Source organism: Dermochelys coriacea, chromosome 18 (assembly GCF_009764565.3).
Source record: "Dermochelys coriacea isolate rDerCor1 chromosome 18, rDerCor1.pri.v4, whole genome shotgun sequence".
Taxonomy (NCBI): Eukaryota; Metazoa; Chordata; order Testudines; family Dermochelyidae; genus Dermochelys; species Dermochelys coriacea.
The window spans coordinates 11,922,809-11,948,038 of NC_050085.1; positions in this window are offsets into that span (position 1 = coordinate 11,922,809).

The window sequence follows — 25,230 nt, forward strand, 5'->3', positions numbered from 1 at the left end:
CAAAATGCAGATGAATTCCAAAATCGATGGTCCATTTTACCAGCACTTTCAAGGAGCTGTGTTTTGCTTTCTGGTTTTGTTTTTAAATTTATTAGTTTTACGGGCAAATCTATTTATCTTCCTTCATTTTTGTTCACCCTTTCAGTATTTTCCAGTTGTTTCTTTATTCCACCCCTCTTTATTATCCCAAAATGTAAATTATGACGTTAGCTGGAGTTTTTAAATATTTTTTCTTTTCAATGATTAAATCTGCTACATGACATCTTTGTCCTTTCTATAAATTAAATCATCTTTGCTTTCCACCTTTAGCCACTGCCAGCAGCAATACTCTGATTGCCAGCAATAAAAGTCCTCACTTTACGGTCTTTATTTCCTACACAAAGCAACCCCCGCCCCTTTCCCCCCCCTGTGCTTATGGTGCCTTTTTTTTGCTAAGGGGGTGGTGGGACTTACTCCTGTTTTCAATGTTTCTCCATAAACAAGGAATTTGCGGAAAGATTTTTTTGGGGGGGCCCAAAACCATACTCCACTTTATTTCAGTTGTTCCTAACAGATTGTTCTATGAGGTGAAAAATCCAGGCAGAGTAATGGTTTCATTTGTTTTGCCTTCTTTAAAAAAAAAATGTTTTTTTTGTGTTTTTTTTTGGATTGGTGAAAATGTTTGAAAATACCTTTTCTAGACAAAATGCAACTTTAAAGATTTGGAGATTACCAGCCGACTGGCTGAATTTTTGTGTGAAACAATACTACTTACAAAATAACCCTTCCCTCCCCCACACATGAAAAAATTTAGGAAGTGTCTAAGATCTTACAGCATTGTCTTGAAAGCCTGTGCAATTCTTAGAGGAGAAATTTTGGAAGGGTTAATATTCCAGTTTAGTATCAAACAGCACTTCCAAACTTTTCCAGCTTTTTTCTCTCTTTAAGATAGTTTTGCTGTAAAAATATTTCATTTTTCGGTACACATTTGCATGGAGAAAAATATATATATATATATATATATATGCACACAGAAACATACACGTTCTCTGAGTATATAGCTATACATACACAACACTGCCCTTCCTATTTTCCTTCAATGCTGATCTGGGCAAAAGAACGACAGGAAACTTAAAAAAGAAAAGGAGGAGGAATCGATTGTTCGACCCGCACTTGAACTCTCCTGAAAGAGATAAAGCAGAATTTTCAATAGGTCCCCTGCCCTTTTCACCAGGAGGGAAAGAGGAGAAGAAAAACAAGAGATATTTATATGACAGCAGCTGCTGAAAATAGCATTTCAGAGCAATAAAAAAAAAGGCAAAAGAGAGTCAGTGGTAAAAAAGAAAAAGCTGAGAAACTCTTCTTTTTGTGCTCCCCAATTGGTGCATGAGTGGCTCATCCTGGAAATGCATGCATGCTTCCTATAGATCTGTTTGAAATTATAGTTGTCATTGAGAGTGAATTTATGCTTCTATTGATCTGCAAAAGGAAAATATTAAATGGTTTGGTTTTGATCTTTAGCTGACCTCAGGGTCAAGGGTAGCCTAAGATTAGTATTCATAGAATTCATCACCAAATTGTAGTCTGCATCCAGTTTATGCAAACATAGGGAAAACATCCAAAGATAAATACAAAGCAAAATGACAAACAGTTCTTTCCCTACCTCCTCCCCCCAAAAACCCAGATAATCAAAACAGGGAAATATATACACATGCACAAAACCAGAGAATCATTCACAACATACAAAGGGGGAAAGAGGAACAAAATAGCTAGAGAAAAACAAACACTCAGTGAAATACACAGGAAAAAGACACAGGACCCAGAACAAATATAAATACTTACAGTAAAACATGCCCACACAACCACTGCAATACAAATACAAAGAAACACACAGAGAGAAACACAAATATAAAGAGACATATGCACAAGAACCCTGTATAGTGAAACACCCAAAGAAATAATGTACCCACCAAATCTGACACAAAGAAGAAAAACAGCAGGCCCAAACAAGGTGAACACATGCACAAAGTGAAGCATACTCACCAACAAAGTGAAACACGCTTATAATAAATGTATGTGACCTATACACAAACATTGTGAAACACACAAATAGTGTAAAACTTGCTTGTTCTCAAATATAGTGGTACCCAAAGTTAGTGGAACATATAGGCTTAATGAAACACACTCATGTACTAGTGAAATACATGTGTATAGTTGTGAAACTCATTCATAAAGTGAAACCCACTCATTTCCAAATATGGGGAGGCATGCTCCTAAGCATAGCAGAATGCATTAAAAAAACCCTCTGACACAGTGAAACTGACTTACTCACAAAGATAGTGAAGTCCACCCACAAATACCGAGGTTCATGGCCACAGTGAAAACATTTCTGCCTCTTCACAGGCAAACACATGGCCATATACAAACAAACATGTGCACCAAAGGATATATGCGCCAGCCCCAAGAGAGATGCAAGAAACACACACTCAGGACTCACCATTCAAACCCATCTCTATCCCCAATGGCAGAAGTGTTTGGTAATGTTCACTTGCTAAAAATAAACACCAATTGCCTCATTGCAGTGGGAAGGCACCTGTGACCTGCAGACCCCAGATGGAATTTGGACGATGTTACAGACTTGGGTTCAAATCTGTGAGGATGATCAAAACGTTTCCCAGACACACATCCCCTCTGTCCTCAAACTCATGCACAAGGCCCTTTATAAATGAGCAAAAAATGAATGGTGCAAACCAAAAAGTAGGTAGATTATATATATATATTATGGGGAAAGGGGATAGAAACATTTCTTCATAGAAAACCTTTTTATATTCAACCTTTTTTCATGGAACATTTTCATTTTGGCTGAAATTTTCTTGTTTTGTTTTGGTTGGTTAAAAAACTGAAAAAAATTCATAGGAAAATTATTTTTTAATTTATCTTTAAAAATCATTTGGCATTTTTGACCAGCTCTAAGCTTTACCCATGCTTCATTTCTGTTGGATAGTCTCTGCTATAATTGTTGTTTATATCACAATATACAGGCCCCAACAAGATCAGGGACCCATTGTGCCATGCCCAATATGAACACATTGTAAGAGGCAGTCCTTGCCCTGGGGAGCTTACAATTTAGCTAGACCAGTCAGAGAAAGGGAGCATTATTATTTCCATTTTACAAAGGGGAAACTGAGGCACAGAAAGATTAAATGACTTGTCCGAGATCACCTAGGGCGTCTGTGGCAAATTGAACCCACATCTCCTGAGTCCCACTCCAGTGCTTTAATCGCCAGATCATCCTTCTTTTCAAGTTAAATACTCTCCATGGATTTATATTGCTGATCATTTGTATCTGTAAGGCCCCAACATGTACAAGAGACAAAGAACATAGCTCTGGTTCTGAGCAGTTTACAATCTAAGCCAATGGACATAATAAACCACACCCCATATGCACTGAGGCACTCCGCTGAAGATTCTGTCTTAGTTCTTGTCTACACTAGAAGGAGTTTGCCTGTATCCTAGTGGAGATGCAGCTTATACCAGCAAAGCGTGCTTTTGCCAGTGTAGTTTATATCAGTTCCTAAATGAAATAAGCTATACCGGGAAAAGCTAATTTTTGCTTATATAACTGTGTCTACCCTAGGGCTTTTGTTGGCATAGCTGTGTTGGTTAAGGTGTATAGTCTAAGCATTAGAGCATCTTTGTATGGGCAGTGACCGCATTATGGACCTGCACCAGCACTCTGGGTTGTAAGAGAGGAAGGCATGGGGTAGGTTGGTAAATAAACAGCAAGGGAGAGAAAGCCAGAGCTGAAAGGAGTTGTGAAGATGGGAGTGTGAGATGGAGATGGAGGGAGAGGTGCAGTGACATTTACTGATGCAATGGAGAGGGGAAGGAATGACTGCAGAGATGTAAATACAGCTTGTTTGAAATGGGGCTGATTCTGCATAGGTCGTACAAACTACATCCCCTGAACCACCTGGAGTCACTGGGGCAGTGGGTGTTGAAGGCATGCAGGACTGGTCCGTACACAAGGAGTGATCTGTTGTGTCTCCCTGATTGTAAGGAGGAACCAGGCTGCAGTTATTATGGGGATGCTTTATTGAGGCTGCTTGTGGTTCTCTCTGGCTCTGCAAGGTGTTTGGAGAGGAGCACTATGTTTTTCCTATCTCCAGAGTGCTGGGGGGATTACATATTCTATTGCAGCATTTCCAGTATCTCCTCTCCATGGTGAAAAAGGGCTGCTTTGAGGATCAGGTGTCCCCAAGCTAGTCCTGGATGCTGGCTCCTTCCCTGGCACAACCTCATCAGCGTTGGTTTTAGAGATGCTGCTTCTGTTCAGTCAGACACCGCGAGGGCTAGAAGGTAGATGGGGAGAATGAGAGAGGCCTGGACTTGGCATTTTTAATCTGCCTTGTGCTGGTAGGAGCCTGGAGCTCCCTTTAGTCTCATTTTCTCTCCTCAGGCTTGTGCCAGGCCTGCGGGACAGGGAGATCCCTTAGGACCTGATCCACACCCCTTGAAGCAAGGAGGAAGATTCCCACTGACTTCAGTGGGCTTTGGATCAGCCTCCTAGTAAGCAGAGTTAAGTGCAGATGTAAAAGGACAGAAAGCCTTTAATTCACAAAACTCAGGAATCAGAAATAGGCTAATGAGCCACACCATGGATTCAGTCCAGCTGCAGCCTAGCACTTTCAGACTAAGCTGTTTGGTGGAACCCTTTGGAAACTGCATTCATGGTGAGCATGGTGGGCTCTTGTTCCAGGAGAGCTCTCTTGCTGTGTATATCTAACTCGTCTGGCTTCCTCTGGCACCACTTTAGATTAGCTCTTAACAGGTCTCACCTAGGGAGATTTTCAGGTCCGTGTGGGATGGGGTCAGGGAGGATTTCCCTGTCCTGTGCAAACCAGCCACATCAGCTGACTTCTTGCTGTGGTTGGAGCCTGCACAGATCCCCTGCCCACAGCCCAAGGACTTGGCTGTGATGGTGAAGTACAAATAACACTCGCGTGCCACCCAGAGTGCGCTCAGGCCACTACAGCCAAAAAGGAGAGGGGAAGGACAGCATTCAGAATTCCAAGAGACTGATATGTGGTCATGGCACACTGGCACCAGTGACAGCACTGCCAATTCAGTGTGTCTCTGGAGGGTGGGGGATGGTTGAGAGAGAGTCCGTCTGTTATTATGGAGGATGGTGTTCCACCCGGTTGGCTTCTGCCCGCAGGTTCACTGCCTGTCAGTCTGCCCAAAACCAGGGATGATTGCAGGGCTGAATGACCTGGTTAGAGACAGGAAAGGCCCACTGGGTCATTGAGTCTTGTCTCCTGCAAGGGTGGGACACAAGCCTCTTGACAGGGGACAGACTACATATTTAACGGATGTTTGCAATAGGCTAAGAAGCAGTAACACAAGGCCCTGGGTTCTGCTGCTGTCTGGGCTGCTGACTCACTGTATAGGGTTCCGTCAAGACCCTTGGTGCCTGTTGGAGAAACTGGGGAACAGGCAGGAATCTCAGTGGGTGAATCAAACGGCTCTCTGGGAACTGAGTTTTGCTGGGGATTAGCCCTTGTGTTGGTGGGAGTGGCTATGGCATGTTTAAAAGCATGGGTTTCAGCGATAGCCTGGGACAGCTTTTTGGGGCAGTGACCATGGCTGCCTCAGTTTGTACAGTGCCCAGCACTGGGGAGGGGGGTGAGGTTTGGCGATACTAGGATGCTAATAGGAGTAGTCTGGATTGAGTCTTTCACTACTGTATTTCTCTTCAAAGACCTTTTAACTCCGTGTTTTGGCAAGAGAACAGCCGGCACCGCATGCCCCCTGTGGATGTCCATGACCTGTGGGGAGTTTGGCAGCACAGGTTATCTAATCTGGGGAGGGCCTGGATCTCCTCCTAGCTCCTCCTTTCCATGGGGTTTAAAGCTTCAGACATTCAGTGGAAACAACCTCCAGGGTCTGAAATACATCTCTGTGTGGGTCTTTCCTTCATTCACTGACCCACCCATCATGTTCACCCAGCTCTTCATCACTGACCCATCCATCTATCAATCCACCCCGCCCCACCAGTCGCTGAATTACTGCCCATCCATCCATCTGTTCCTCTTCTCACCAGTCCACCATGCACACATTCATCCCTGTCAACACTGGAAGAGGTGTAGGTGCTTCGCTTCCCCACGGAGTCAGTGCTAAACCTCTGCCTCCAGCAGGCTGGTAAGGGGCACTGGGCTCTGGAGCACCTGTCTTTTGAACGGCATATAAACCTGTGGTCTTGTCAATATGTTATCATTAAGATCCATGGCTCTCTGCCTCAAGAGTAACAGCCCTAATGTGTGTGTCTGAACGAACTTCCAAATGGGTGATGTTCTGCTGACCAAAAGGTCCCCTGCAGTTTCAGCTGGGTATGGAGTTCTCCTTCACTTCCTGTCCTAAACGGCGGTGTAGTGCCACTGTGCACTTTTAAATAGCTGCTGTGGCTGGCTGAAGTGATTTTTGTATTTATAATGGTTTGTAAAGCACTTAAGGCTATCTCTGGATGGAAAGCACTATATAAATGTTCAGTAAGATGATGTTATTTATCCATGTAATCACCCATCACTTTCACCCAACCCTTGTCCCTCCCCATCCCATCCAATCTGCTATATTATGTACTCACGCATCCAGCCATGCACTCATCAATCCACCTTTACTCGTACACACAAGCACTCAGATACTAGGAGGGTGAGGACTAGACAGATAGATTAGATTAAATAAATGCTTCCAATCCACCCACCAGCTCTATTCATCTAATCCCATCCAGTTCCTATAGACATGTGGTAAGGTTTTCAAAAATACCTGCATGACTTAAGATCCTGAGCCCCATTTTTAAAAGTGACTCAGGTACTTTGGAGCCTAAATCTCATGGAAAGTTAGCAGGTCTCAGGCTGTCAAGGGTAACATTTTCAAAAGTGCCTATGGAACAGATTTTCAAAGGTATTCAGGTACATATGGGTGCATATAGGCGCCTGTTGGTATTTTCAGAAGTGCCTAAGTGGGTAGGTACCTAAGTCCCATTGATTTCAGTGGGACTATAAACTTCTGAAAATCTTATTTGCATCTTTAAGCACTTATTTTGAAAATCTGTCTCCAAGTGCCTAAATCCCTTTTGAAAATGGGACTTATGCTCTTGAGGTGGTTTTGAAAATTGTACCCCTGGCCAACATCAGAAGAATGAGATCTCCTATTTTCTTAAAACTAAGTGGAGAAATAGCAACAAGCTGGAAGTACAATCTCCACCTGAAATGGGTGGAGGCAGCGCTGAATGAGTCCTGCTAACATGAACTCCATTGACAGGCCGCTTAGGCTGTTTTGAAAACCCCACCTGCAGGGCACAGACCTCAGAGAACCTCAGTCTGCCATGGAAAGGCTCTTTTCTCCTCAGTGAGCACTTTCATGATGGAAGCGAGCGACAGAACCACATCCCACAAATTGTTCATGGACCATGTGATAACTTGTCAGATCATCCAGGCCCAGCCTTGTGCAGGGCAGTGACACACTCGGACGACCTTCCACTTGATAAATGTGTCTCTCTTTGATTAGCCTCTCAGCCTTTGTCAGTACGGGACCCGTTCCTTGGATGAAACTGGATCCCAGATGGGCAGCTGGGAAAGGGCTAGGAAGATGGGGTGCAGAAAGAAGGGGAAAATTTATGAAAGGCAGCTGAGAGGGACTGAAGGACCTTCAACTACGGTATAAGACCATGCACTCTGTTTAACAGAGTAGGGCACTTGGAGTCGGGACTACTTAGGCAAGTCCAGACCTTAGTAACCCAATGTGCAAAATCTCTCTCTCTAATAACCCTGATATCTGAGCACTGAACTCCCTTTACAAGCAGAATATTGACGTTTCATTAGTGTGGTAAAGCATTTGGAGATCCCTAGATGATATAAGTGCATGTCATTATTATTAGAATCTCTCATTGGCTGGGGCAGGAAAGCAGCTGAGGTGGGTTTCTGTAGTTCCTGAGCTGCGCATGTGTCTCTTGATGTCTTTGAGCATCACCGACATACCCTCGTCCTTGGCAGCAACCAAGTGCCCTGCCTTAGCATGCCTTTGGGAGAGCCAGTTCAGTGTCAGGCACCATTGACTGGAGCAACCCTTCTTTCTAACATCTAAGCACCCTGGATTCCTGCTTGACTGGACAGAGAGTGGCAGGGATGGGGTTGGGGATTCCCTGTGTTTTTTACTGGCCTAAAAAAATACAGCCCCATCTGCTTCAATCATCAAGGGACATTACTGCCAAGAATGGTTTTGGACTGAGCAGCAGCAGTCCCTGGCTGGGAATGTTCCTAAGAAGGATCCCGGACAGCAATGGCCAAACAAAAATAAAGGAATTGGGGTGCTTTGGTGGACCTGATCTTTGAACAAGCCCAACTCGTTCAGTGAAATGAGCGTCCTGCTTCTGGGACAGCCACTGATGTCAGCTGTGGTATAACATCACTCTGCATTGTGAACTCATCTAAACCCCATGAAAAAACACCCGCCCCCCGTGAAAGATTAAGGAGAGATCCTGCCCCTGTTATAAATTATACTCACTGAGGCTGAGCGAGCAAACAAGCCTTAAACGGTGACGTTTGTTCCATTTCATGGCTAGCAGTTCCCAAGAGATGGGTTGCGTTCTTTTTTTTTCCTTCCTAAAGGTGTTTTTTGACTGGGGGGCAGCACAAGGGGGGTGGGCAGATGCTCCAAGAATTTATTTGGCTGGAAGAGGCAAGAATCTGTCAGCAGAAAAAGGGGCTGTCAGCAGGAGAAAGTGAGCTGCAAATTGTCCATTTCTAAACGGCTTGTTCATATGACACTTGTAAATTCAGAAGCCACCTGTTCGGCCATCAGTCACCAAGTGAAAATGAAGCTTTCCTGAAATCAAGATTCTGACAGATACAGAAAACTAAAAAAAACCCAAAACTCCCACCCTTAAAACGAAAAAGAAGAAGAAAAGTCTTTGCGTTTGCTCTAGTGTGAAATGAGAATTGGGACTGGTTGGATCTTTCCAGAAGCCCCAGGAAAAGGGCTTTATTTCCCCACTCCCTCCAAAAAATATGATATGTGCTCCTTTCCAAAAAACAAACAAAAACAAACAAAAAACAACTCCCCAAAAAACATCATCAACAAACACCCCCCCATACGCTTTTGCAAAACTCCTGGAGCGTTTCTGGGGATACAGGTTGCTAAAGCAAAAAAAAAAAAAGACAGTAGATTTGGGGAATGGATTTATTCATGCTAAAAGATCATTCTGGATGGGAACAAGTGGCATGTCCCTTTGAAGTTGCGAAACTAAAGAGTGGATTAGCTGTGATACCAAGTGCCGTATTGGCTTTCCCCTTTCCATGCAAGGTCAAATTAAGATTGGACAAGCCAGGGACCCAAAAGTAGACTATATAAAGCAGATGATTATTTTTCGCCTCTTAGGGTGTAACGTGCTTGTTTCTCCTAGGGAGAATTGCAGGGCAGCAGCCAGCAGGGTAGGTCTTACGTGCTAGGTTTTTCTGGCTGGCCACAGAGCACATAGCCCGATGCGCCTGATCAAATAGCTTGTTAATTTCATCATTTCAGACTTTTATGGTTTTTCCAGTTGCTGCTGCTTTTATAAACAAGCATTTCGGTGACCTTCCCCTCCGGACATCAGCGCATTCAGCTCTGCAAGAATCCCAGGCTCTGAAAGTTTATAAATAAGCCTTCTATCAAGTTCCACAACAGGTGTGACCTCCCCCCCTGTCCTAAAACTGAACAGTTTCAACAAGCAAATAAAGACTGCACAGTCCTGTCTTAAAGGGGAAGCACTCCAGAAAGAAAAACACACAGACCTTGATACTGCCAACGCCACGCCCGACCCATCCGCAGGGAGGGCTTGTGCAGTCATGGTTTTGGGTAGATAGTGTAAGTGAGAATGAGAAAGAGCAGACAAGGGTGGAACTGCACCCCATATTCTATATCAGCACCGGAGTCAAAGGGTACCATGTTAGTGGTACTGTGAACTGGCTTCAGCAAGTGACAAGGGGTTCGATCCTAAGAGGTGCTGAGCATCGTACTTGCTGATTTTCAGGGTTTTGACCTAAGGCACAGGCTTTTGTGGGACTTTCCTGACTCTCAAGATATCTCCCAAAATCTCAGAACTTTTGACAGGGCCAGTGCCAGTGGCATGGGTGGTACAACAATGAAGCTGGATGGAGGAGAAGAGGGATAGAAGGAAGGGTCCTGCTGCAGGTTGCAAAGCATTAAGACTCAAGGTGCTTGGGATTCTCTAAAATGTTGCAGATGATGGATTGTTTCCTGATTTCCAATAATTACATTTATTTCATGGCAGATGTTTTTCCAAAGGAGAGAAACACTGGGGAGTTGGGCATGGACTGGGGGCATCCAGCTCAGTGGGAAACCTCAGCTTATGCAGTTCCTCATTGAAGGGTAAGTACTTTTGACTCCAGACTGAAATCAGTGGGAGCTGAGAATGCTGAGGTACCAGCACCTGCCTGATCCTCAGGACGGAGGATGGAGATAAGATGGCTTTGGTGCTTTAGATTTCTGGAAATGTTTCTGACATACTGATGGGCCGAATGGTCGCTACAAAGAGGGGACTGTCTATCTTTTAGGTACTTCTGTGTACCTACCACTGTAGTATTTGAGCACCTTGCAATCTGTGAGACAGGGCAGGGCTATTTATCCCCATGTTACAGATCGGGGAACAAGGCTCAGAGCGGCTAAGTGACTCATGTAAGGTCACACAGGAAGTCTGTGGCAGAGCATTGGCAAGTCCTAGACCCAAACTACTGAACCATCCTTCCTCTATTGAGATTGCCTAGTAATCCCATGCCAACTGCCAACTATGAAGCCGACTGAATGGTGCATGCCACGGCCAAGCAGGTACTGTGCAGGAGATGTCTCCAAGGCACTCTGACAGAGCTGAGAGCCTCCTATCTTGGGTATGTATAAGTTAGGACATCTCAAAGGAGGGCAGCACGTTTATAATTGGGGCATGTCATATACCCTATATTGAATCTTTTCATCCAACTGGACACACTCAAGCATGTACTAGTGGATCACACATGGATCACAGATTTGAAGTTGACAGGTCAGTTTCATCCACTGACTTCTATGGAGTTTATCAGGGATGACTGGTCACAACCTTCTTTAGGTTTTTATGGATACAGATCACTGATGATATCAACCCAAGCACAGGCCAATTTGAAATCATCCATCACAGCTGTGGCCACTGAGACAAATTCTGCTCTGAACTACAACAGTTAAATCTGGAGTAACTCCATTGCATTCACTGGCGTAGATGAGAGCAGAATTTGTCCCACTGATTCTAGTTCAAAAAACAATACAAAAATTCAAACTGTTTCTCTCTAAAGATGGGGAAATCAGATGCATTAAAACTCAGATCAACTCAGTCCTTCACCCAAAATTCAACTGAACCTCTGGTGATTTCCGGGGAATAGATAGTGGTTAACTTTTTCCATTTTTCTTCGTCTTCATGACGGCTGCTGTATTTCCAGTTTCTACCTAGGATTGTGAAGCACTAAAATACTGCAAAAGAGTGTATTCCAGCCCTGGTCAGAATCAGGCAGTGCCAGAAAGGGAACCCTTTTCCCATGAGATTTCTGATCTAGATTAGCAGACCTATAGCTCAGTGAAACATCCAAACTTTTGGGTGCTTATCTGAGCCCAATTCAACCTCAACCACCACTATGTCTCCATCAGCCTCATCGATTGCTGTCTGATTTGTTCAGATTAATCCAAGACTGCTGCTCTCACTTGACAAATCAGATGTCACCAACTTCACTGCAGAAGTTCTCACTACAAAAGAGGACATAGCATATGCTTCTGTAGCCTACTGGTGAGTGTGTGTTACAGATCCCCCTCTGAGCATGGTTCACAGGAGATAGGTGCAGCCTCATGTGTTGGAGTCAAGAAATCAGATCCACATGAAATAACTTCCATCTCTCTCTGGTGTTGAAAACTCTACATTTTTGTTTGTCACATGTGTTGCACTGTTAAGAAATTGAGTAATTGCAGAGAGATCAGTGGGATTTTTTATATAGATTACTGAGAGGGACATCCTGTAAAATAACAATATCATTCACAGAGGAAAAGATTCTGAGAAGTCAATGAGGCACAGACCCTAGTGGGGTCCTCTGGTCCCAATATAATCCATGACAAACGGGCCTCAAAAAGAGATCACAGAAGAGATTGGCTGTACCCAGCTGGAGAAGAGGTTATGGTCTAATCAGTACAAGCGAGGAAACCAATATAACAAATGAGATAGGAGAGCCCAATGTAAATCAATACAACAGAAGGAATGAGTATGATCAGGCAGGCAGGAAAGCCCGATACAATCACGAACGCTACAGTGCTGAGATACCGTGGTGATGGGCACTGTGGAAAAACCTAAGCTAGATAAATTCAATATGATCAAGAAACTCAATGTAGTCAATGAAAGTTGGAGAGAGAGACTGGATATTATCAGTGGGACTGGAGTTGTTGATAATGATACAATCAATGGGACATCAGGACATCTAGCTTGCAAGCCTCATACTGTCCATCCCAGCACTGTCTGCTATTACAAAGGAACTCTGTTGTTCCTTATGGAATGTGCAGGATATATCTATGTGGATGCATGTTGCTGTGATGTAGAGACAGCACTGATGTCACCTGGAACAAACAGCTCTTGTCCATGTGGTCAAGGCAGAGGCTTGTGTGGAGGACGTACAAGCGCAGGGTGGGTGAATGTTCCATTGAAGGAAGGGAGTTGGCCGCTGCTGCAGTCCCATGCTGCAGTCTCATTTCTGCTGCATTATGGAAGGATTTGGGTCTAAGAACAGTCTAAGTACCCTGCAGAGAACAATAAGAGCAGCCATTTGGCTCATGGTGAGCCCGTCCCTTCTAATGCACTTACTGTCCCTCAGGGCCATGTCTAATTACTGCTCAAACACAACAGTTGCAGCGATCCTTCACACAATGGGATTTATTGTCAGTCTTTTCTTCTCTTTTCTTTTCTTTTGTGCCTTGCTAGTAAGGAGACTTTAACCCATCGCCCCAAGCACAGAGCGTGTGTCTGCAGAACCCACATCATGCCACCAGCCCACAGATGTCCCAGGAGACCCCAGCATGCGTGGGTGTAGTGGGGAGCGATTACTTCTGGGCCCCATGTGAGAATAGGAGATAGCCTCCCTTGGAGGTGAAGGGACAAGTTCCCTCCTGAGGCCTGAGTACAACAGATTGTGTGTGTGCATTATTCTCCAGAGTCACAAGAGATCAAGCTCTGATTTTCACCTTCCCCTAATGTAAGACTTCAGGTTGGCCTTTTGATTCTAGCACTAATGCCACTGAATAACCTCATGTCTGCTTAGCAAAAAAGAAAAGAGCCCTCTCCAGCCGCAGCCTCTATTGGAAGGCAGCTTTCTAACCAGTTGTTCAGTCACATGTCATAAGGACTCGTTGCTCTTCTCACTTAGTGACAACTTAATATTACTGTTGAATGTTGGATGATTCCTTATTTTTGCAGTGTGAGCATGATCCATCCCAGATTGATGGGCCTTGGTCACACAGCTGAGTTGTATTTTTCCCTTCAAAAGTTACTGTAACTTCTCCAGGTTTTATGGTGTGTCCTTTTGCAATAGATAGACACAAACACAGGCTCATGTGCACCTGTACAGATCCATGCACACACAATATGTAGATGCCTGCATGTTTGCAGACACACGTGCATGTACATGCATTGTTCGTGCACATACATATGAAGATGGATGGTTCCATACGCTAGCTGAGCCTTGTCTAGGTTCAGATTCTGCTTTCAGATATATGCCTACCTCACTGGGAGAAATCTCACTGGTCAAACCCTGTTTACACTACCACCAATTCCCTAGGATCCTTCAGGGTTTGTGGCTGAGACCTCCCACAGAACCATGGTGGAGACCTGTCCACCCAGAGATGAAGGTGAAGAGCCCAGTGATGCTCACACCCCGCTGCTTGTTCCCTCCTGTTAATCTGTCAAAGTGCAGTGTGCTTTACTGCCTGAGCTGAGAGCGCAGTTAGCCCCTTATAGCTTTGGTGTCCCAAATGAAAAATGTAACCACTAGGGGGAAAATAATCTATCAGCAAATCACCCACCCAGCCCAGGAGAACTTTCAAAGCACAGTGAAGTTCAACATGAGCCAGAATTTAGCTCATGAGCTTAAGTCAAGAGGGTTTCCCAATAGTGATCCCACATGCTTGGCTCCAGAACAATCTCAGAGGATACATGAGGCTTATCTTCAATCTCCAATGCAGGAGCAGGACCAGAACCAAATCTCCAGCTCCAGGAACTCCCAAACTTTAGAGGGCTCAAAATCTGGATCCAAATCTTGTGGCTTGTGCATCTCCATGGAGTGATGCTTGGGACCAAAATCAGTCTTAAGTAACTGAACCAGATCCACTTACTGTCCAGAGTGCAGTCAAATACTGCCTAGGGCCCTGTATTAGCCTAAAGAGAGAGCCCATAAAGTGTGTTTGTGCACATGTGCTAGAACTCAAGGGGCCTGATCCTGAACTCAGTGGGCATTGAAGGCTCTTAGCACCTCTCAGGATCAGGCCCTTAATCTAGAGCTTTGTACGGGGCCCTGTGCTGCGTTAGAGACAGAGATCTTTGTGTGTGTCTGCGCGTACGCATGAAATCTAAGGACTCTGTTCTCTGCTCAATGCACTTGCCTTTTCCCCGCTAATATTAATAGGACTTAGGTGAGCACACCCATGGAGAAAATAGACCCCTAAAATAGCTCCCCTAATAGGAGCTCTGGGACAGTGCTGCACTCAGGCTAGAAAGCAAGGAGAGCGTCAGCGTGATAAATCTAAACCCAGAGCCTGGTGCTCCTAAATCTCCGGTTAGTGGTGAAAGCGTTTGAAAGCAAATATAGACACAAATTAAAATGATACCATTTTTGACAAAGTAGACAGTAGTTGAAATATAATGAGGCACTGTAGAAAAATGCCCAAGCACTTGCTGGGCGGATTAGCCAGCATTCCTTCTCCTCCATTGAGTGGTGTCACAAGCTAATAAATATTTCAGAATTGGCTGTATTCAATCCAGCCCTTGTCCCGGTTGACGTCTGTTCTCTCAGTTTTCAGAAGGAGACAGGTGCAGAAGGATGAAAAGGGATTTAATTACTAAACATCCCCAACTCTCAGTATCCAAACACATGCTGTACTGTACACACACACCTACTGTACATGCACGACCCACGGTGTACACACACAAACACACACACAGCCACACCTACTGCACCCACATACTTTGCAGCACACACACCCTGACTGCACGCACACATTGTGCACTGGAAATGCATGCCTGCCTTTTGTACATGCATACTGGGCATTGAGAACACTTGTGCACTGACAATGAAAGTGCATTCATTTGCACTCAGATTGTACACTAACAACCCAACTATACACATATATATAGGCAAGCATGGTTCTTTTGTCCCTTCTTGGTGGACAGTCCACATAAAATAATAAAAAGAAAAGGAGTACTTGTGGCACCTTGGAGACTAAAAAATTTATTTGAGCATAAGCTTTCGTGAGCTACAGCTCACTTCATCGGATGCAACAGGGCTAGATTTTCAAGTGCTGGGCACCCACAATTGAGGCCAGGATTTTAAGAGAGCTCAGTTCCCATTTAGGCTTCTAAATAGGGGCCACATTTTCAAATGAGCTTCAGGAAGGGGGTGCTGCTGGTTCAGTGGGAGGGGAGCATCTCCCATCTGGGTCAGTGCCAACCCAATGCCTCAGGATGGTGCTAGTGGGGAGCAAATGTTGGAGGTGCCATTTTCTCTTTCAAAGCTTTGACCACTTATTGGCACTAAAGATCCTATCACATTTTTTACTACAGTGATTGTGTTAGCCCTGGAGTCTTGGGCAAATTTCAATATGAGCAGTTGCATTCCACCTCCCTAAATTCCCTATGTAGTTTCATCTGTACACAGAATCCTCCTTCAGTTCCTGCCCTAAAGTGTTGTGTAGTGTTCCTATCTGCTGTTAGACAGCCGCTGTGTTCCACCATAGAGACAGCTGTACTTCAGGGCTAGCACTATGGCCTAGTGGCCTCAGGAGATCTGGAGTCTATTCCTAGCTCTGCCACTGGGGGACCTTGGGCAAGTCACGTCACCACTCTGTGCCTCAGTTTCCCCAACTGTAAAGTGGGAATATTGAAACTGACCTTCTTTGTAAAGTACTTAGAGATCTACTGATGAAAAGTTTATGAGAACTAAGTATTATGGTATAGAGATTATTAGTGTCCTGGGGGATGGAAGATCCTAGAGTATATTACAATATTATTATTAGCAGGTGCTTCAGGCAGGAAAGAAACAAAGGGACTGTGTTTTCTAGCCTAATGGAGAGGACAGAAGGGAAGGTTAAGGGCCTAATCCTGCTCCCACTGGAAATTTACATTGACTCCAGCATGAGTGGGATCGGGACCAGAGAGTTCAAAGTACATGTGATGATATTGCCTAGAAAAGCATGAGCAACAGATGAAGAAACGAGATTGTTGTGTGTCTGGGCTAGAAAGAGTTTCAGGAAAATGTATTGCTTAGGTCCAGTAGAGAATACCACTGGTAATTAGAGAATTACCACGGGTAATCAGAAAATAGGGAGGAATTGTGCATCTTTGTAAGCTGGGCTATTAAAGGAAGCCATGAATGCTTAAGGAGGGAAGTTGGTTTTGTTTAAGTTGGAAGTGGCACTAGTGGTCTTTGGGACATGTGTTCTGTGTAATAGCACATATGGTCACAGTGATACCAGGTCCCCATTGCACTCATATACTCTGAAAATACAGGCTCATGTACTGTACATCCACCACCCCCTTTCACCGATGCGCACACTGTCTCTGTGGTCATTCCTACTACATATTCACTCACAGCATGTAAGCATGTATCTCCTCACACTCATACCTTGTATTTGGAAGCTGCATGGACACTCAGTAAAAGCACTCACACCTGATATGCGTACGCTCAGTTTGTATACATAGGCATGCATGGTGTACACACAAATACTTTACACAGACTCAAGTTACATGGTAAACACACTCTCGTAGCTTGCACAGATGCACAGTTTGCACTAGCCAAAATCCTCTTATGTACACACACACACACAAATGTTACACAAAATCTTAGGTGTACTGTGTGTGTGCACACAAAACTTAAGCATCAAGTCTTATGGTTTATACATAAATACTTTATGCACACTCTCACACGCTTAACAAAAATGCTGTACATGCTCTTATGCTAACCACACACTCACATGTAATACAGAGCACACACAGATATACTGTATAGAACTTCACTTATCAAAACCCTAGACACACACTACTATTGTACACCTCAGGCACATTTGCCTGTGCTCTGCACAACATACCATACTTACAAACACTCTGTTTAGTACAGTATTCTATCTCTCCTGTAGAAATCTGTAGGATGGTCCAAAAGTCCATAGAATTGATCTTGTCTTTGTTCAGTCCTGTAGGGTTTTAGGATAATTTCCATAGAATCCTATCTCTGTTAAAGTCTATAGAACTTTTCCATAAGGGCAAGATGAGAGGAATTGAATACTTTTAAACAAAAAAGCTTAACAGAGTTGATTTCACTGTAGCCATCCTGGTTACCTGGCTTGGGAATCTCCCAGGCCATGGGAGTATTGATTGGATTTCATATACGAAATGAAGTGCATTTTGTTTGTTTTCATAAACTGCTTTTTTAGGTCCTGATCCTTCAGACGCATGTACACGGATTTAACTTTTAGCACATGAATAATCCCTCTGAGCTCAGTGGGACTAGTCAAGTGCTTAAAGTTAAGTGCATGGCATTTGCAGGATGGGGGCCTTAAACTATCCTTTTCCGTGCCCCCAGTGCTAAGCAACCTCAGCTCTTAATGACTCCACTGGGAGTAGAAGGGACCCACAAATGGTACTCGGCACTTTGAAGGATTGAGCCTTCCCAGTGCTTTTGTTTGCATCGTGTCTCCCTGAGAAGCTGGAATGAAACCGGGCACCTTCCTTGGCCTTTCTGGCTCCTTTGACTCTTCTTTGAATAAACAAATGTGATTGGCTTTGCAAGGAATTTATTGTCCACATGCAGTGCATGGTCAGTAACTGCAAAGCCAATCCCCTACAATTCACAGGCCAGGTGCATGTACTGTACAGGTGCAGGTAGGTTTGTGCCAGAGGGGTCACTCACCTGCATTCAGTGCACTTGGCTGTGGTGACAGGGGGGAATTCATTCTCTCTGTTCAGTCAGTGCATAGCTTCCCCCACACTGTGGCTGGGAGGTACCACTACCCTTCTTTGGGGTGAATTCCAGGTTTGAGGGTTTCTTTAATATTTATACACTTTCCCTAAAATGGTCTTTCTAATGAGTCAAGGTCTTGCCATTCACTGTATGTCCTAGACTTGCCCTATGGGAAAAAACTTGCAAGTACATGAAATTACACTACTCCTGTTGGGGTTTCCAGCATTCTTCTGTCATGTTTTCTTCAGTCAGGGTCCTAGTAACTAGCAAATGTCCCTATTCAGGACAGCACTTAAATATGTGCTTAAGTCTCATTGCAGTTGATGGGACTTCAGTATGTGCTTAAAGTTAAGCATAAGCTGAAGTGTTATCCTGGATGGGGATGGACTTAAGTACATGCATAATGCTTTCCTGAGTCATTAGGCTAGGAGTGGGCTTGAACGAAATCCAGTGATGCAATAAACTCAGGTGTGTAACTAGGACTAGGATTAGCATGAAAAGAGCAAATCTTTCATTCCATTTAGTTTAAAAAAATACTTCATTAAAAGAATTGCAGGTTTGTTCTTAGTTGGGTTGTTGGGTTTGTATAGTTTGTTGGTTGGTTTGTGATGTTTTGGGTTGTTTTTTTGGTGGCTCCAAAATTTCTTTCTGTGAAATAGAAAAGGAGTACTTGTGACACCTTAGAGACTAACAAATTTACGTGAGCATAAGCTTTCGTGAGCTACAGCTCACTTCATCTAAGGTGCCACAAGTACTCCTTTTCTTTTTTGCAAATACAGACTAACACGGCTGCTACTCCGAAACCGGTTTCTGTGAAATGTTCACACAGTGGTGGTGTTATTTGTTCTTTTGCCACAGAACAGGTGGAATTTAGAAATGCCTCCTGTTCTGATGTGAAAGTGGGTCAGTGTTTTCTGGGATGAAATTCTGAAATTCCAAATGGTGAACACTTTGAAGATTTTGCAGAAATACTCATTTTTTAAAAGGAAAACACCCTGAGATTTGGCTCTCCATGGGCAGTTAAGTACTACAACAGTGAGAACAATAGGGATGGATGGATGGGAGGACAGATAGACAGATAGTTTCCCCCCTTAACTCCAATTAGAGTCATGGCACATTTAAATTCCAACACATTGCTTAGAAAAATGTGTCCTTTCATATTCTAATAAAACAGCTGGGTAAATTCCCTTACTTGCAGCTAAAAAAAACAAACTTGAAATGAATTTTTAATACAGATTTGACTGGGATTGCAGCAGGCGCCTCTGATCTGATAATTGCGCTGGATCATCCTCAGTCGTCGCTTTTCCTGTTTTAAATGTTGTGTGCAAGTTTAGTGCTGGTGAGAGGTGCCAGATAGACAGCCCTGGAGGCCTCCTTGTAGCCAAAGAACAGAGTGGTAGACATGGTGAGCTTCCCCTGCGCTGCTCTGCTCATCTCTTCATTCCTAATCTGGAGGCCCCAGATCGAGGGAGAGAGAAGCCTCCGTCACCTGTTCAGTCCTTGGCCTCTCTGCAGAATCTGCCAAAAGGGTGCCCAGTTTGTGCCTGTTGTATGGGAATGGGACCAATGCCGTCCCAGCTTATTTCACACAGGCCGCCACACTGCTGCCGAGATGGGCTGGATTCAAAGTGACTGCAAAGGGAGAGCTGTAATGTATGGAGCTATGTAGCATAGGAATAGGTTTTCTCTCCATTTTACCATTGCATTTCTAAGGCATCTCCCTGTCTGCAGGGGCAGCCGCTGTTTTTCACGGCAGAACTTCCAGTGAGTCACTAGGCCCTCTTCTCCCTTTTATGGAGACTTTCTTTCCCTCTCGCTTTCCTGAAAGGTCACCACATTGATAAGTACATCTTTGGCTCTAAGGCCTAGTCTACATTAGAAAAGATTTGCTGGTCTAGCTGTGCGGATAGAGATTATTATTAACTTTACATTAATTAGTCGAGCACCTAGGAACCCTAGTCATTGATCAGGACCCCTCTGTGCTAGATGCTGTGCAAATACAGGACAAAAAGAGGGTCCCTGCCCCAAGGACCTGGCAAACCCTCGTGGTGTAGATATAGCTTATATTGGCAAAAGAATGCTTTTCCCAACATACTTGGTACCAGTTCCCCACATGAAATAAGCTATACCATCAAAAGTGATTTTATGCGGGTACAATTGGGTCTATACTGGGGGTTTTGCTAGTATAGAAATGTTCAAAACTCACCCCTCTAACCAGTATTGCAAAACAGGCAGAAGTTTCTAGTTTAGACCTGGCCTAAGTATACCAGAAAAAGGCTCCATGTCCTATTACCAAGCCCCCTGAGCCAGTCTACCTTGGGAGCCCTCTCAGCTTTCCTTCTATGGCTCCACAAGATGGAGCCGACAGGAGCAGGGCAAATGTCAGGGGTTGGGAACGTGGTAGTAAACACAGAAGCCAAATCTGAGCAGGAAATGCTGGTAAAGCTGCATTGTCTTCCCTGTGATTTTCCGAGCGCTTGGTTTTCTTCTCAGTCTGCCAAAGCTTTCAACAAGACAGTTGTGCTAAGAGATGAAAGGGCAAAGATTCTCTTTGCCTCTCTCCTTTTTTTTTTTTTTGGCATTCTGGAGAGCCATTGGCTGCTGCCTGAGATATCCTGAGAGATGCGGCAATTAATTTTCTTTTAATCAAGGTCGGATGAAGTAAATTGGTGCGGCTCTGCAGCCCCTCATTTTCTGTTTTTGCAGTGATGCAAAACAAATATGATCAAATTATGCTCCTTCTCACCTTATTGAATTAGGAAGCGTGACTGATCCGGGAGAGCTGAGATGTTATATACTGTACCAATCCTCACCATCCCCCTCTTCCCTGACAAAGCCACCAGGAATCTTTTTTGCAGGTTTTTATTTCAATCTGGGAGGGAAGTGTGTATGTGGGGAGGGGAGACAGATCCCTATTATTTTTCTTATGCAAAGAGGTTAAGAAATATACTTCCTACTACAGTGATGTGGGAGTGACTTCAGTAACTGACTGCATTCTGTGCTCAGAGTTAAAACTAAACATCAGGTGAGAATCTGACAGTAGGTCCAGGATAAAGAAGTTACAGGGCAGCTTTGCAAAACAAAACAAAACAAAAAAATTAGAAGGCTTCATGGTCTGAGCCTACAGCAGGATCGATCTATCGATCTATCTATCTGTCTGTCATGTATTTAGATATGTAACATATGTCTTTGAGAAATGAGACTGGGAGTCAGAATTCCTGGGTTCTAGTCCCAACTCGACTCCCCGTGCAATCTGGGGAACAATGCTTTGCTGCTCTGTGCCTCAGTTCCCCTGCCTGTACCGTAATGCTTTCCTTGAGATCTGCAGATGAAAAGCACTGCATACAAGCAAAACATTATTTGCACTTCGTTAGCGCTGAAAGACTATTTTGTGTTAATTTCAGTGCAGTGTGACAGAGCTCACGTGCGCGTACACGCGCTCTGTGCTGTTGTGTGGAGACTTTGCTTATTGTGAGCTTGTTCTCTTAATCTAAAATTAATGTTATTCTGACTGACAGTGTCTGTTTGCTCTTTGTATGTGGAAGAACATTGCAGATGATAATCTTAATAATATTATGTTTTATATGCCACTTTTCATCAATAGATCTCAAAGCGCTAGACAAAGAAAGTGTCATGCTGTGATCAATACTGCAACGGCCATGTTACTGCGCAGCCTATAGGGATTTGTAACACAGACTTGAGGGCACCCAGGTCCTTGCAGGGTCAGGCTGTTAGGGCACCCATTGATTTTAGTGGCCTGCTCACTTCAGTTAAGGCTGCAAGATGGAGCCCTTAGAGTTAAAACTCCAGCTGTTGCTCCCCTCCAGGGTGCAAAGCTGGGGGATGCTGCAGGGGAACTGAAAGCTGAGTAGGCTGGTCTGAACATCATCTTCCTCCCTGGGAGAAGCTGCAGTGAGTGCACCTTGAGAGACTGATTTGGAGCTGTTTGTCCTGGGAGAAAAATGGGCAGGGGCCCTGGACTAAGCATGTTGCTGATTGCAGAGGGGACAATCCCAGGCACTAGTGCCACTCTGCATGAATCCACTGTGCATTGGCTGGAGGGTGATGACCAGCAATGGGGAGACAAGACAAAGGGTCAGTAGTGAAGAAGTTCAAACAGGGATTGATTCAGGGAAGTCCTATGGCCTGTGTTATGTAGGAGGCCAGACTAGATGATCACAGTGGTCTCTTTAGGCCTTAGAATATGATGAATCTATGAAGACTACAATACCCAATGAAAACGCAGCCAGAGTCTGGGGAAGGATGGTGCAGTAAGTAGGACCCTAGCCTGGGATTTAGGAGACCCTTGTTCAATTCCATGCTCTGCCACAAATTTTCTATGACAAGTCACTTAGACTCTCTGTGCCTCAGTTTCCCTCTGTCCAATACAGATAATAGCCCTGCCCTATCACACAGGGGGTGTTGTGAGGATAAATACCTTACAGATTGTGGAATACATGGTGTGTCTACACTGCACTGAATACCCAGGTCTGTGGGACCCTGGCTTGTGGACTCTGTGTTTCCAGGCCCACTCTTGAGCGTCCACACTGCACTGTAAACCTGGGCTTATAATTGCTGGACCCAGGTCTCATAGCTGTACTATTGCATTCACATTACACTATGCAGACCTTCTGACTTGGATCCTCAGCTTGAGCTGCATCCATGCTACAAAATAACAGGGTTTGAACCCAAGTCACAGTAGGACAGTTGGGCTCTCATCCACCCCCTTAGCAGGGTCCTAGAACCTAGGTCCACGGTGCTTGCTGACCTGAGTCAGACTGATTTGTGTGTGGACAGAAAAGGGGCTTGGGCTCAAACCTGAGTGAGAGCCTGGGCTTAGTGTGCAGGTTAGACATCCCCTTTGAGGCCTGCTGATGAAAAATGCTATATAAGAAATAGGTATTATTATTATTATTTAGAGAAGCAGGATGGCATGACCAGTTAATCCTGGAATCTGGACAGGATGCCACCAGGAACATCCAACTGTAGCAAGAACACAAGGACTTTAAGGACCACAAGTCGTCAGGGCCTGGGTTTTACACCTCATCCAACAGACACCTCCCAGTTCCCCAAGCAACGGGAGAAGACATTGGTTCAAATGTGACTCAGAGGGAAGAGTGCCACTTGCTGAATTGCCAAGTACCCTTCCTGCAGCACACGTTGACCAATCCCACCCCAATTTAGCACAGGAGAGGAGATGGCTGCACAGCCTGGTAAGGCTGCAGACATCTATAGAGAAACTTGGGCTTCTTGACACATCATTTCACAGACTGAAGCAAATAGCTAATGTAGTTTCTCAGCGTCTCTGTGTAATATCGAAATAAGGAAATAAGGAGGCTCTTTAGCTTTTTTTAAAAATTACACTTGGGGGGAATGTATTTAGCCCTTAGATCTTAAATTATAGACTTAATGTGATCCATTGCCCTGACTCTTTGCCCTATTAGGTAAATCTTATTTGGATTGTACAGCTCATTTTATTTAATTAGAGTGTGTAACTAGCCCGTGCCCGAGAGGTGGGCATAAAAGGAAGGGAAGATTCCCACACTTCGGTCTCATTTATTGTGTTCTTCACTTAAGCACGAAGCATCATCTAATCTATCTATCTCTCTATCTATTTTTGTACTGTCACACATCACCAAAATCTGAGCACCTTCCACATAAAATAGATTGGCAATAGCATGATTATAATGGACATCGTAGAGTCTCTGACGTGTCTCTCATTTTGGGTTATAGAAAGCTTGGCTTGGGGCAGGGATTTGTTTGTCTAGCTGTTGTGAATGTCTTTCTGGTTATGGTGGAAGAGCTTTATCTCGACCTCCACCAAAAAAAAAACATGTTGAGAGAATGGAGGGAAGGAAGGAAAGCAAAGCTTGGAAAGCACTGATCATCCTAGAAAAATTAAAGAGGGGCAGAAGACACAGAGAAGGTCAGAGGAAAAGAGACACCATGAGAGACATTAAGAACATGCTTTTATTGTCCCATTCTTTCTTTTTCTGTCCTTTTTCCTCTTTGCCCCCCCGCCTTTCTTTCCAACATTTCCCTTTGAGATCATGTCGCTCTATGCATCAGCCAGTCCTAATTAAACCCTCCCCAGCAAGAGCATGCAAATGTTTGAGGGTTACTCTGTCTCTCCATCAATCTCATTCCCTCGCAAGGAGTGGATGTAAAAGTGTCTTTAAAGCAAACAATATAGATAGGGTTACAGACTAGGCTAGTGCCCTGAGAGTAATTAGTGATTGTGGCTGTTGGGGGAGGGGAGATGCTGGCCATTTCATGGTCTGAGTCAGTATCCTCCTGGAAATGAGTAAACAGAAGCAGTAAATCCCCATCTCTCCTCTACAGGAGTATCCTGTGTTAATAGAGATTGGGGAGATCCATGAAGAAAAGACCAGGGCTGACTGACTGTAGAGGATAAGTTATCCTTTCGACCTCCATTCCTCCTGACCTCCCACGTCCTTCAGGCCCCATAACGTTCCGCATCCCTTATGCCTTCTTTCTCTCATCCACATCCCATAAGATATCACGCAGTGGCCCATGTTCATCAGTGACCCAGATTCTTAATGATCTTTATCATCCAATATCCCTCCTGCACTACAGTGTCGGTGCCCGATACCCCTCTGCTCCTGGTAACCCTCAATGCCCTCTGTCTTTGATTGTCCTGTATCTCTTTCTTCTTTCCTCCATTCTCTCAGCCCCTCCCCGTATTAGACACATCCAGCTTCTGCAAGAGGGGAAAAGAAAAACAACAACCCACAAACCCACCAGCTCAGCAGATTTTACTTGGTGGGCTTTTGGCATTGGATTCTGCCCATATTTCTGTGAGTCATTGTGCCATTCGTGATCAGAGCTCCAAATGAAACTTACCAGGAATTTTTATTACTCCAGGAACAGTAGAGTAATAGTCTAACCTACCAATCATGCAGGCTGGCAGGACGGCTCCCATGGGAGTGCAGGGCAGAGCAGTTTTAATTGT